General features: G+C 39.4%; 1 protein-coding gene across 3 annotated transcripts in view; it reads right to left on the minus strand.

Annotated features, from left to right (window-relative positions):
* Positions 1-13,644, minus strand: part of RNF182 (ring finger protein 182) — a 65,885-nt gene that overhangs the window by 17,993 nt on the left and 34,248 nt on the right. For all 3 annotated transcript variants that reach the window (XM_056521210.1, XM_056521208.1, XM_056521211.1), the window contains one exon: positions 1,695-1,747. The gene's annotated coding sequence lies outside the window, so the exon portion shown is untranslated. The remainder of the gene's footprint in view (positions 1-1,694; positions 1,748-13,644) is intronic.

Genomic DNA, 13,644 nt, shown 5'->3' on the forward strand with positions numbered 1-13,644 from the left:
TATGTTCATCTTTAAGGCCTTTAGTGGCTAGCCGTACAGTAGAACACTTCGATGCTTGGGAAAGAACATTTCCTGTATAAATATAATGGTCTTCCAAAAATTGTCAGGAGTTGATTTTTAGTCCATCTTCAACCTGAAAAGGTCCAACTGGCTCATCTCTTATAATACCACCCATGCCAGTACTTCTTCTCCACCTTGCTGGCATCTAAATGGAAGTGGAGCTCAGTGCCCGTTTCTGATCCAGCCAAAGGCCCATCCATTAAAGTCTCATCAGTTCATCAAAATGAAATCTGTCTTCAGACATTTCTTGGCCCAGTCATGATGTTTTCACTTATGTGTCTTGTTCAAAGAAGCTGCCTAATAGTTATGCACACCTTGAAATAGGGGTTTCCTCTCCTTGGGCCACACCTTCCCTCATTACACAAGTACACATCAACAGATATGCTTACATCTAAGAAGCATTAATAAAAATGATGATATGACAAAAATACTCACTTTTCCAAAAATTGTACACACAGTTTACATTTAGATCTGAACCAAGAACCCCAGCACTGCAAGGAAACATTGACGATCACTGCAACACCATGCAGTCCTGCAGACATACACTTGTAGTTACAAAAAGTCCTCTATTTCCCTGCCTGGAGTAGAGTAGGTGGAGATAAATAAGAAGAGAAGAGTGTTGAACAGAGTAAGGGTATGTTCACACTGAATAATTTGAGTGGAATTTCTTCAGCAAAAATTGCGTGTCGGAAATTCGTGCTGTGAACATTACCATTGGTGTGAATGGGTGTTCCGTGGACCGATTCAAACTGCGGAGCTTTGATCCACACAAAGAATGAACATGTTCATTCTTTGGGCAGAATTCTGCAAGCACTGCATTGCCTTCAATGGTGATGACACAGGGCTGTGTGGTCCTTCTGTCAAAGGATTTCGGCGGCAGCCGCCAGATGGAATATCCACTCGTAGAATTTTTCGAGCGGAGATTCTGATCACTTTACTCAATGTTAACGTACCCTAATTCCAGCAAAGCCAACACCTGTGACCTGAATTTGAGGTCAACAGAAAGTTCTTAATGTAAGTAAACAAGCACAAAACAAAAAACAGCAACAGAGGATAACCAGGAGCACAGAGGCAAAAATATGGAATGTTGGAGGAAACAACTAATGGAAAGGGTTTACAATTTATGGTCTATTGCAATAAAAAAAATGGGTTGGACAACCCCTTTAAGTTCACCATTGTGGTGCTTTTTTGTTTTTTTTTCCTGCTAATTTCTCCAATGGTGATTACTGAAAGCAATATTTTGAAAAAGAAATTGGATTCTATGGTGTAAGATGATTTATGGTGCTAGTTCCATGTTACATACTGGAGAATATTTTTACTTGCTACAAAGATATTGCAACTGCTGTTTACTTGAATAATGTTATTCCTTATAACACAATAAAAAGAACTGACACTAGAAATAGCAACAGATTAAACAAACATTTAAAAACTTCTACATGCATCTTACTTTGTTGACTAAAATATTTAAATGCCTAGAACCGCCATTTCAATTGTCTTAGCAAATCATAACAGCTGGTGTTTTGCAGTCTGGACTTGCAAGTAAATAATTGCACTAAAAAATAATAGAAACATTATAGATTTCTTTTTCAATTTAGGATTATAAGCAATTGGCATTGTAAATTAAAATACTTTACCTTTAAGAATATACAGCTCCTAAAGTAGACCCATAGATGAAATGATGAGCCGGCTAGAAAAAAAAAAAAAAAGATTTGAATAAAAATTTGGAATTGTTTTCACTTTCAGCAGAGGCATATGATGTCTTATAATAAATTGTTTGCGATAGTTTCGCAATATTGAATATATGTGAATCAAAAGTTCAACTCTGTTCAAACTTTCACAAATGATTAATAAGATGTAATAATATTTTCCCTCAAATACAAGCCAGGTTACACAATTATTTACTTTATACTTAATATGTAAACCAAAGAAACATTTTTTTATTATTAGAACCACAAGTTACACTACTCAACATAGAGCTGATTCACACTAATGTGATTAGAGTACAAAGTATTAGCAGATAAAATATGAAAAAGAAAACCTTGGGCAGTTGAAAAAACTTGATAAGGCTGCCAATAAGAGAAGCTACAAAATGCATGAGGATAGCAAGAAGATGCAAAATATGCTCACATAAGTACTGCATGCAAGCAGTGTCATCATGGTACCCTCTAAGAGTGAACCTGTTGGCTCATTTACATCCCTTTGTTACCTTGCTACTGTAATCATTTCCATAAATTATTAACATGATGATGTATAATATATTGTCCAAGTATATTATGTCCTCACACTTCATTTCCTAAACTCAGAATATTGTTAAATCCTTTTAGGTTCAAAATAAGCCTGTATGTTTTTTTTTTGTGTACATTTTTACATATAGACAGGGTTGGGATTCAAACAGCTTCTCCACTCGGCGTGATGGATGCCGGCTGTTTAGTGCCCTGCAGAAAACGATTTAGTCTATAATAATCAAATTGAAAAGCACCATACAGTTTTAACCATGTGAAATTTCACCTCCCAGTATGATCTAAGCAGTGCTTGTTTCACTTATCACTGCAAAACTTACAGGTGACTACAGCACTGATGGGACATAGGCAGACAGAACATACAATGATATCAGTGACTTACAAGTGACGTCTTCCCTGTAGTCTTTATTTTTCTTCTCCCTCCAGTCCAGGCTACCATGACTTCTTCCTGCTTCATCTTCCCTCTGCAGAGTTTGATGGCCAGAAATCATTATCTCCTCACTTTGTCAGCAGATCTTCATCCTCTATATGAAGACTATCATTTTTATAACCCTGCCATACACTGTGCCTGCTGAATAACACTCTGCAACACCGTGTGTCCTCTGGATATAATCCTGCCACACACTGTACCCCATTACCCTTATAGCAACAACAAAAGGGCCCCAAGGTAGGGATGGGGGTAAACAATACTTCTACACCAAATCAAGGTGTATAAACCCCTTTATATTTTTTAGATCCCCCTTCCTTTATCTTTGTATTCTGTATTATTAAAACCTCATATTAAATTGATATACATTAAAATTGTATGATATCCAAAAAAGTGAAATACAAGTGTAGATCACAGTCCACTTGATAGAATGTGGACTGAACGTTTTTTTTTTTATAACCTCTATTAATTTGGGTTTGGTGTAGTACTAGTACCCTAAATATAACCCTGCCACATACTGTGCCCTCTGAATATAATACTACTGTGCCCTCTGAATAAAATACTGCCACACACACACTATACTCTCTGAATATAATACTTTCGTAGACTCTACCCTCTGAATATACTTTTGCCACACACCATGCCTCATAAATACAGTACATCACTGCCACACACTGCTCACTCTGAATATAATACTGCCAAATACTGTAGCCCTGAAACTGTGCAAGCCCAGAAAGTTATTACCCTTTACACCATACTTCAAAAATTTTGTACAAACTGTGCCCCAATAAATAAATTTTACACTCTGCCCCCCATAGGTAAACCAATATGGTTACCTGATGAAGCTGCGCATGCGCAGCAAAACGCGTTGCATCCAATAAACCTACCTTGATTTTATGCTGCTACTCCTCCTGGCTCCTTCATCCAGCGCCGATATCTCCTACCCTTACGGTCACTCTGCCCCCATAGGTAAAGTCATTTATAAACCGTGCTTCATAGATGAATAAAGCATACATAAAGCAAGCTATACACTGTTCCCTTTATATGAATTAATTTACATACTGTGCCCTCATATATAAAGTCATTTATACACTGTGCCCCATATATGAAGTAATTTACTTATGTGCTACTAGTTGTATGTGCCATATTCTGTGTGTTTATCCTTGTTACTTATTGTTGTGCAGTGCACACTATTAAGTCTTCTTTTCTCATATGATAGTCTCTTTTCTTTGATTTCTTATGCATGTTTATATACTTGCAGTATGGCCACTATTTATTTTTCATTTATTGCAGTGGTAGAGACATGCAAGTATATTAGAGATTTATTACCCACTTCAGCACTTCAGTGTTCTTTTTTTTAGACTGATCGCTATTGCTCTTTTTACGTGTTTCTATTGAGTAATTACTAAATAACGATTGAGAACTATTTAATGTTTTATGTGTCCGGTGCATTTTGGTTTTTATTCTTGATAATAGTACATTGGACTGTGATTTATTTGAAGTAATTTATATACTGTGACACAATAACAAAAATCATTTATATACTGTGCCCACATTATAAAAGTAATTTATATACTGTGCCCCCATTGAACATAACATACTTACTTACATACATAACATACATACATTCTTACATTCTGTGTTTGCTCTTTTGCTAGGTGGCCTCTAGTGAGGCCTGGCACCTATATTCGAATGCAGGCAGCGTGATCATTCTGCCTACTTCCTGGAGAGAGTTTAGGCATTGGTGTTGGTGTAAGTTTGCCCTAAGAATGCACATTTAAAATTGAATACAACCAGGGAACTGGTGCAGGGATCCTAGGTTCACCAAACTGTACAAATTGGCTGTTATTTTAACAACTGGTTTACACAAACATGAAGAATCAGCTGAATCCTATCCCTGCATATAGAGACATGTCAGCAGTTTTTAGCAGTGGTAAGGTTTACAAAATTGTATGCTCGTTGATTGCTGAAAAAAAGGGTCCAAGTGATCAGCAAGTACCCTTTACCTTCAGTTTTAGCGCATAGTGTTCAGGCCCTTAAAATGGATTCTCTCCCAAAATGCCACAGTATATGTCAGCATACTTTTTGACAGGATGCCAACATATACTTATGATGTACTGGGTAAATACAGTGTGAACCCAACCTTAAATAGCACTTAGTGCCAGGGCATTCTGATGAGACTCTACCACCTCTGACAAGACAGAGACATAATGGGAAATCTACATTGATAGAACCATACAAGAGAGGAAGAAGGAATCAAGATAGAAGGCAACCCAAAAATGGCACATCAGCTAAAATTAACATAGAGGCAGAAGGAGGTGTTGCTCCAGGCCCCTACCTAAAAATATGCCCCAGTGTCGACCTGGGGAGTGGAGAAAGAAAGAAGGTGCTACGCTCATGGATGTATCACACCTGTAAAATCCCTTACAGTAGGTATGATACATTGTTGATAATTTAATGATTATTAAAAAGAACATACCACATCAAATAAGAATAACAAGACATATAATTCTGCACTTTTTCCCCAGACAGAAAACATTGAAAGCCTATCAATACGTAAGTGGTGGAGATCCAACCTATAGAACCTTCACTGATCAGATTTTTAAGGGCTTCTGGAAAGCATGATGCTTCCAGGCAATTGGGCACTTACTATTAATGTCTTCAGCCTCAGTGTTCAGTTGGAACGTACTATACACAATCCCAGGGCACATAACGATTCTGCTATAGCAGGGTTAAGTTTTGCAAACACTTAAAAAGGAACTCACATTTACATGAAGTTCACGACCATCGGTTCTTTGGTTGTAAAGTTTCAAGTTCAGTAATCCAGAATTCTTCCCTTTGTAGGAGCAGCTTCTTTTTATTCTCCCCATTCCCACCTTGTGTTACTTGTTCGATCACCTGCCATTAGCTCATTCACACGATGGCCTTTTTCTAAGAAATGCCTCGCTACAGATGTTTTCCCGTTTTCTCGCACTGTACAGCATTTTGTTTCTAGGGCTTTAAGTATGACACTTTTATGTTCTGAAATTCTATTTTTCACCATTCTACTTGTCTGCCCTACATTACCCATCCCGCAGGGACACTTCAGTAGGTATATCCCATTTTCACTTGTACATTTAACATAGCCTTTTACTGGAATTATGTGACCTTTTTTGGGGTGATGGATATTTTCCCCTTTTATTACCCCGTTCCATTGCATCCATGAAAGGCATGCAAACGTTCTTTTTTTGACACTAGCTAAGAACCTCTGTTCATTCTTCTTTTTGATAGCTATGTCTCCTCTAACAAGTCTATCACCAATAGTCTTCCCTTTAGTGTGAACAAAGAGGGAGAGTTCCCGAAACCCTTCCTGAAATCTTCCACTTCTGATTCTACAGATACTGCACCTTCTGAACAAGGATCGACACCTGGAAAAAGATCAAGGATCAAGCAAGGAAAACAGATACTACAACAGACGTGAACAGTTCAGAAGAACAGAATCAAGAACAAAAGGATAAAGGAAGATCTGGTGATTAACATCTTGAGCCACAGCCTAACACCTGATGAACATTCGGTTCTCAATAAGATACTTGGATACGTTCCAACTAATGACAAATCCATATTTGATTTCAAGGTGGACATGTTCAGATTTTGCAGGAACATTATGATGAAAATGTATCTTCAGGTTAAGAAGAAAATACCTCACACTTCTTCACTTTGATGGAAGTGCCATAAAATTTGAGATGTCTGTTCAGGTCCGGATTTGAACCAGAGATACATTCCAGCTATTTGGACACATTTGAAATAATGGTTAAAGGAGTTATCTGCCATATGGGGATATTTTAGTACGTACCTGGCAGACAGTAATGGACATGCTTAGGAAGGATCTGCGCTTGTCTTGGGGCTAAATGCCTATGTTGTGAGACATAATGTTGTGTGTACCATAATACTGTGGATAGCTTTTTGTGAACTGGTATTTCCTGTTTGAGTTTTCTTCTTTTGCCTACAAATCCCATAATTCCATTTTCCACCCACTCCACCCATTGAAACATAAACGAGCTGCATTCATTCAAAAGACCTGTGGCTTTCAATCAGGGTGCCTACAGCTGTTGCATTAGTTGCAGATTGATCTCTCTCCCACCAAGCGATTGCTCCACCCATTGAAGCAGACAGGCTCCCTGTCATCAGCTGACTAGTGAGTCAGGTCTCGGCCGCATTGCAGGAAAAATCAACAGTCATTTTGTATGCTGTTAAAAATAAATATTGGGGTGAAAATCACATAAGAATTGTGAGAATACCATCACACACAGGTACAGACACTATATTATGAACTACACTAACTTTACAGCCCCCGTAGCATAGTCAAATAAAAAAAAATCCTGGAATACCCTTTTAAAAAAGAAGTTGAGGAGAGGGGCAATAAAGTGAAAAAGTGTCCTCCCATTATCACAAGGGTAGGAAGGAGGGCCCTTGACAGTCTGCACATCTGTACAATAACCCCTCCCTTGTCATAAAGAAAGCTGACAAGGGTGGGGGGCATTATGCTTATGTATAGAGTCATGTATTGGAAGAGGCTCACAAACAGTTAAAGGATGATAGAGTTTATAGAAAGCTAAAATAAGATCCCACTGTGGTATTAAAAAAGGAAATTGATTTATTTCTGTTGCAGAGTGTACAGACTGGCATTGTTTCCAAATGGATGTTGAGCAATTTGAGAGTTGATTCCCCAGGGTACTCATATTGTACCTACTTCCCAAGGTCCATAAGGATCACGACCGCCCACCATGTCGCCTGATTGTTTCTGGCAATCCTTGTGGACAGTTTCTGACAACCAGAGGTGAAGAAGTTACCTAGATGTCTCCGGGACACTAGCCAGTTCTTGTGTGAATTGAATCAAGTTGATTTGGTTGGTGTGCGGTATCTGTGCACCCTTGATGTACAGAGTCTATACACCAATATTCCCCAAGCAGAAAGAGTCAGGAGTTACTGTGTAGAAATAACAGGCTTACAAATGCTATGATTGTGTTTTTGATAGCATTACTGGATTTTGTCATAACAAAAAATTATTTCCGTTTTGATCAAGATTATTATTTACAAATAAATGGGACTTCGATGGGGTCCCCAGTTACACCAAGTTTGGCAAATGACTTAATTGCAGCATTTGAGGATGATGTCATCTTCTCCCCAGGGAGCATGAACATGTCGCCCACTTGGCTACGCTATGTGGATGACGTGTTCATGCTCTGGATGGGAGAGGAGGCAGAACTATTGTCTTTTGTTGAGAGGTTGAATTCTGTGCATCCTTCTATTAAATGTACTCTCCCATATGACACATGATAAGACTAGGATACAGTTTCTTGATGTCGAAGTTATTAAACATGGGGACACATTTCAAACTGTGATGTACAAGAAAAGAACAGATAAAAATAATATGCTCCACCAACTAGGCTCCTGAAAAGTCAGTTGATCCGGGCAAAAAGATTATCTAGTACAGACAGTGAATATGAAAAATCAGAAAAACAGATTGTAAAGAAATTTATTGATAGAGGTTATGATAAGAAACAGCTACTGGAGGCAGGAAAGGAAGTTAGGATAATGGACAGAAAAGATTGATTGAATTGATGAAAATTTTACCTAAAGAGAAGAAGGTATGTAATCATGTATACAGGCACATATGACAGACATATCTCTATGATTCGACACGTAGTACAGAAATATTGGGGTTTATTGAGGGCCGACCCTAAATATGACCCCTTGTTTCGATAGCTATCAAAAAGAAGAATGAACAGAGGTTCTTAGCTAGTGTCAAAAAAGCAAAGTTTGCATGTCTTTCATGCATGTAATGCAACGAGATAATAAAAGGGGAAAATATCCATCACACCAAAAAAGGTCACATAGTTCCAGTGAAAGGCTATTTTAGGTGCAAATGTGGTATACCTACTGAAGTGTTCCTGCAGGATGAGTTACGTAGGGCAGACAAGTAGAATGGTGAAAATTAGAATTTCAGAACATAAAAGTGCCATACGTAAGGCCCTAGAAACAAAATGCTGTCCAGTGCAAGAAAACAGGGAAACATCTGTAGCTAAGCATTTCTTAGAAAAAGACCATCGTGTGAAGGAGCTAAGATGGCAGGTGAAGTAACGCAAGGTGTGAACAGGAAGAGTAATAAGAAGCTGCTCCTACAAAGGAAAGTATTCTGGATATCTAAACTTGAAACTTTACAACCATCAGAATTAAATAAATTGTGTAGTTTTAGAGCATTTTTGTAATACAAGTGAAATCTGTGACTTTTTATATGGTTTTAAAATCTGAAAACTTGCATTTGGAATGTATCTAATTTAGTTAATTCAATGATGGAGTGTCAGGACATAGAAAGGAAGATCGGTGTGAGGGATCTAGTACACATGAGTAAGGGGGTGGACCTGAAATTTTGCGTGTCAGATCCTGACTCTTTCTGATGCTTGAGGTGCTTCGGCTTGGTGAAAATTTTTTTAAAGGGGATTTCCATGAAAAAACATTTTTCTTTATCAACTGGCTCCAGAAAGTTAAACAGATTTGTAAATTATAGATGAGTAGTTCAGCACTGCTAATTTCTGAACCTGAAAGCGGGTGGACACTAAGTCGCTGTAGCGGAGTGGGGATACGGTGGTGCTCGGACTCATGTAGAATATACCATCAGTGCATGAGAAGACAAAGAAAAGTCGGCACTCACCGGGTTTCCAATTCAGCAGATTTTATTGCACGTTGCTCACAGCCGTAGTACAATTCTCGGGGAGACGACGGATGGTACAAGGGGGGTACCACAGAGAGGCGACACTTGTGTTTCGCACTTAGTAGTGCTTCAACGGGCACAAGTGTCGCCTCTCTGTGGTACCCCCCTTGTACCATCCGTCGTCTCCCCTAGAATTGTACTACGGCTGTGAGCAACGTGCAATAAAATCTGCTGAATTGGAAACCCGGTGAGTGCCGACTTTTCTTTGTCTTCTCATGCACAGATTTGTAAATTACTTCAATTAAAAAATCATAATCCTTTCAGTACTTATGAGCTGCTGAAGTTGAGTTGTTCTTTTCTGTCTAAGTGCTCTCTGATGACACCTGTCTCAGGAACTGTCCAGAGTAGAAGCAGTTCCCAAGACAAGCAGAGATGTCAGTAGAGAGCACTGTTGCCAGACAGAAAATAACTATTCAACTTCAGCAGCTGATAATTTTTGGAAGAATTAAGATTTTTTAATAGAAGTAATTTACAAATCTGTTTAACTTTCTTTCCTGGAATACCCCTTTAAGTCATTTTGTATCCTCTGCATTTTTTGTAAATCTGCAGCAAAACTAAAGAAGAAGACGAGATGGTCATGAATTTCAGATAAATGTGAGATCCTTTTTAACGTGTTTGCAAAGCTTACCCCTGCTATAGCAGAATCGTTATGTGCCCTGGGATTGTGTATTTGGTGGATTAAAACTGTGCACTACAAGACTGAGAAACATATCTAAATGTTCGTTTGCCATGACACCTTGATGCAAACCAATTCTAGGGGCCTATTTAAACAGTAGTGTCAGTAGTCATCCTTAGATTCTGAGTATAGCCCGCAAAATGTTCACTTCAGTCTGCATGTATGTGACCCTTGGTCTCTTGCCTCTCTTCTTGGATATTTCCCCTCCTCTTCCTGGTTGACCTCTTGCTTGGACTTCTGACTCTGCCCTCACTGCTTCTTCTTCTGTATTTGTCACCTGGTTTTGACCCATAAATTCTATCTGACTACCTTAATTTGCTTACTTGTTAAAATGTTTTTGCCAATAGGTGACTATTTTGAGGACCCTGACTAGTTTGGACTTAACCCTGATGATCCAATTGGTTAAGTCCAAACTTTCTTGTGGGGGTCCCTGGTATACAGCAGAATTATCCCTCAGACCACCACATCTTTCATTGTATATCAGCGCACAGTGGCATGTTTTCATACTTGTGGCTGTTAGTGTTGAGCACGAATATCTGAAATGCAAATTTTTACCGTGAATATCGGCACTTCGTGATTTTGCGAATATTTAGAACATAGTGATATATATTCATAATGAGGAATATTCTTTTTTATTCCGATTTTTTATGTGAATTTATGCGAATATCGGCACTTCCAGACTGGACACTGATTCCTCCCTTCTTTTAGGTGAAAGGTATAATTGCGCATGCGCACTATGCAAATTTCATTATGAATTTTTGCATGGAAAAAAAGAGAAAGAACATAGTAAATATGCAAATTTCACGAACATAGGATGAATATTCGTCCATATTTTCGCAAAATATTGCAAATTCAAATATGGCCCCTGCCGCTCATCACTAGTGGCTGTGACATATACTGCCGTGTTTTTCCCGTCATATTTCATCCTGTGGGTCAGACCCCATTGAGCATCCTAGGGATAGGTGATCAATTTTTTTGTTTAATTTTTTAGTTCAACTTCAGGTGCTGCAATATGGTCACATATTTGGTTTAATCCACAGCACCTGAACTCCCTATGGTTCTATTGAGCTAGAGGGCTCTACCTTCAATAGTCATTATAAGTCCAACAGGGGTGAAGGTGTAGCATCTGCAATGTGGACCCCAACATATTGACCATCTGAAACTTGCCTATACCAGATGTAGAATAAACTATTTTCTGTTGAGGAAGGCTTAAAGGAGTACTCCGGAGCGCTGCTACTTAAAAAAAAAGTTTACCTCATCTGATAGCTCTTTCAAAGACCTTTCCAACGATACCTCATTTGTCAAATTTGGCCCAGCCATTCTCTTGTAATTGCCACCTGTAGCAGTAAGCAGCCATGTCATAAAGACTACATTTCCCATGACCCCCTCCGCCAGCTTCCTGTTAGCTGCTGCTCTCCCCCCCCCAGGAAATTATAATAAATTATAATAAAGTGACGCCCACAGCTCCTTCCCTTGTGGTTATCTCCTCCCATCCTCCCCTCCCAGCTCATAAGCCCTCTCCATGTGCCCACTAGCCCACTGATCCACCCATCCATGTGCCCACTAATCCATGTGCTCACTAGCCCACTGATCCACCCATCCATGTGCCCACTAGCCCACTGATCCATGTGCCCACTAGCGCAGTGTTTCCCAACCAGGGTGCCTCCAGCTGTTGCAAAACTACAACTCCCAGCATGCCCGGACAGCCGAGGCTGTCCAGGCATGCTGGGAGTTGTAGTTTTGCAACAGCTGGAGGCACCCTGGTTGGGAAACACTGCACTAGTAGTGTCACAAGAATGCCGCAGCACTACGCAAATAGCGTAGGGCTAATGCTAGGCTCCTATCGCTGCCTACGTTAGCCCTACGCTATTTGCGTAGTACTGCGCATGCGCAGAATAAATTAACTTTGGGGGAGTAGCCGACTCCGGGTGGGGAGGCCGGCATAGCCCGCAGTGACTCATGGGAGCGATGAGTCACCGGGCGAAGATGGCGGCGGATCAAGAAGAAATACAGGTCGAGTGTCATCAAAAGACCCAGCTGCCGGCCGGAGAGAAAAGCGAGGAGAAGACCGGGAAGAAGACCATATGGAAAACGTGAGTATATTAGAATGTTATATAACTTTGCCTCATGCTCCAATTCCCCCATAAAAGGTTAGCTCCGGAGTACTCTGAATGGTCACAAATAAATAGAGAATAACCTGGACAACATTGACTTGGCCTTCATTGAATTGCTCCCTGTTATGACATATTGACGCCTAATGTTGTAAACACTGTTAATGTCAAAACCTGAAGGAAAATCCAAGGAGCTTCAATCTAAAACATCATCCTGCGTTCATTGAGTGACATTGACATTTAGACTGGTATTCCTTATGGCTTTTGTTGCAGTGAAATATGTGGCTTGTCCGAGACATTGGCAATGGTTAATGAAGATCTGCACCAAGGACAAATTAGAGAAAACACTGAGAATGATGCTGAGTTTTCCTTAAGACATACATGGCGTCTGTTCTTCTATAATTAATACAAATTATTAATTCTATAATTAATACAAACTTCCTCATCACAATCTAAATATAAAGGGAATCCTGGAGAACCCATAAAACATGTATGACACTTTGGTAATATTTCAATTTATAACATTTCTTCTAAATGTAAATGAGGCAGATTTATGTCAGTAAAACCAGAAGCTTCATAGCTTGCAGGTTGGTCTTATCTGGCAATGCATCAAATGCCCTGGTGCAGCTATTTTCGTTTAACTATTATTATAAATGTCCTCTGATCCAAGATGACCTTTAGCTCTAAATATAGTACATGGCTGGTTATGTGAATGAAAACTGCACATCCCATGCTAAAGACGCTGTAATGACGTAATGGAGACAGTTCATACCTGCCCAGTCATTTGATGTGCCAATAGTGTTCACATTTTGTGGCTCAGGATTTTATCTTGGAATAAAATTCCATGCAATAAGACTAAAAAAAACTCTAGAAAATTGATTGTCCCCTTCGAACAACCACATCTACAGTATATACTCTAACAAGGCCTAAAGGAGTCACTAACACCCCCCAATTTGTTTTTGGTCAGTGTTAATTTTTCAAAAACACAGAATTCTATAGGTATGGTACTTTTTAGCCAGTTTATGACATGTTTATACCATAGATCTCCATACGTTTTTTTTTAGCCTGCTTAAGAAAACCATGTGAATAAGTGTTTTTTCTTTGTGGCATTTTTTCTCAGTCTACTATAGAAATGCTTACCGTATATACTCGAGTATAAGCCGACCCGAGTATAAGCCGAGACCCCTAATTTCAACCCAAAATCCCAGGAAAAGTTATTGACTCGAGTATAAGCCTAGGGTGGGAAATACATCATCCCCCCCTGTCATCATCCAGACCCGTCATTAACATCCTCATCATCATCACCGCCTGTCATCATCCAGACCCTCATCATCATCACCTGTCATCATCCCCTTGTCATCATCCCACACATCCCCCCT

This window comes from Hyla sarda, chromosome 5 (assembly GCF_029499605.1).
Source record: "Hyla sarda isolate aHylSar1 chromosome 5, aHylSar1.hap1, whole genome shotgun sequence".
Taxonomy (NCBI): Eukaryota; Metazoa; Chordata; class Amphibia; order Anura; family Hylidae; genus Hyla; species Hyla sarda.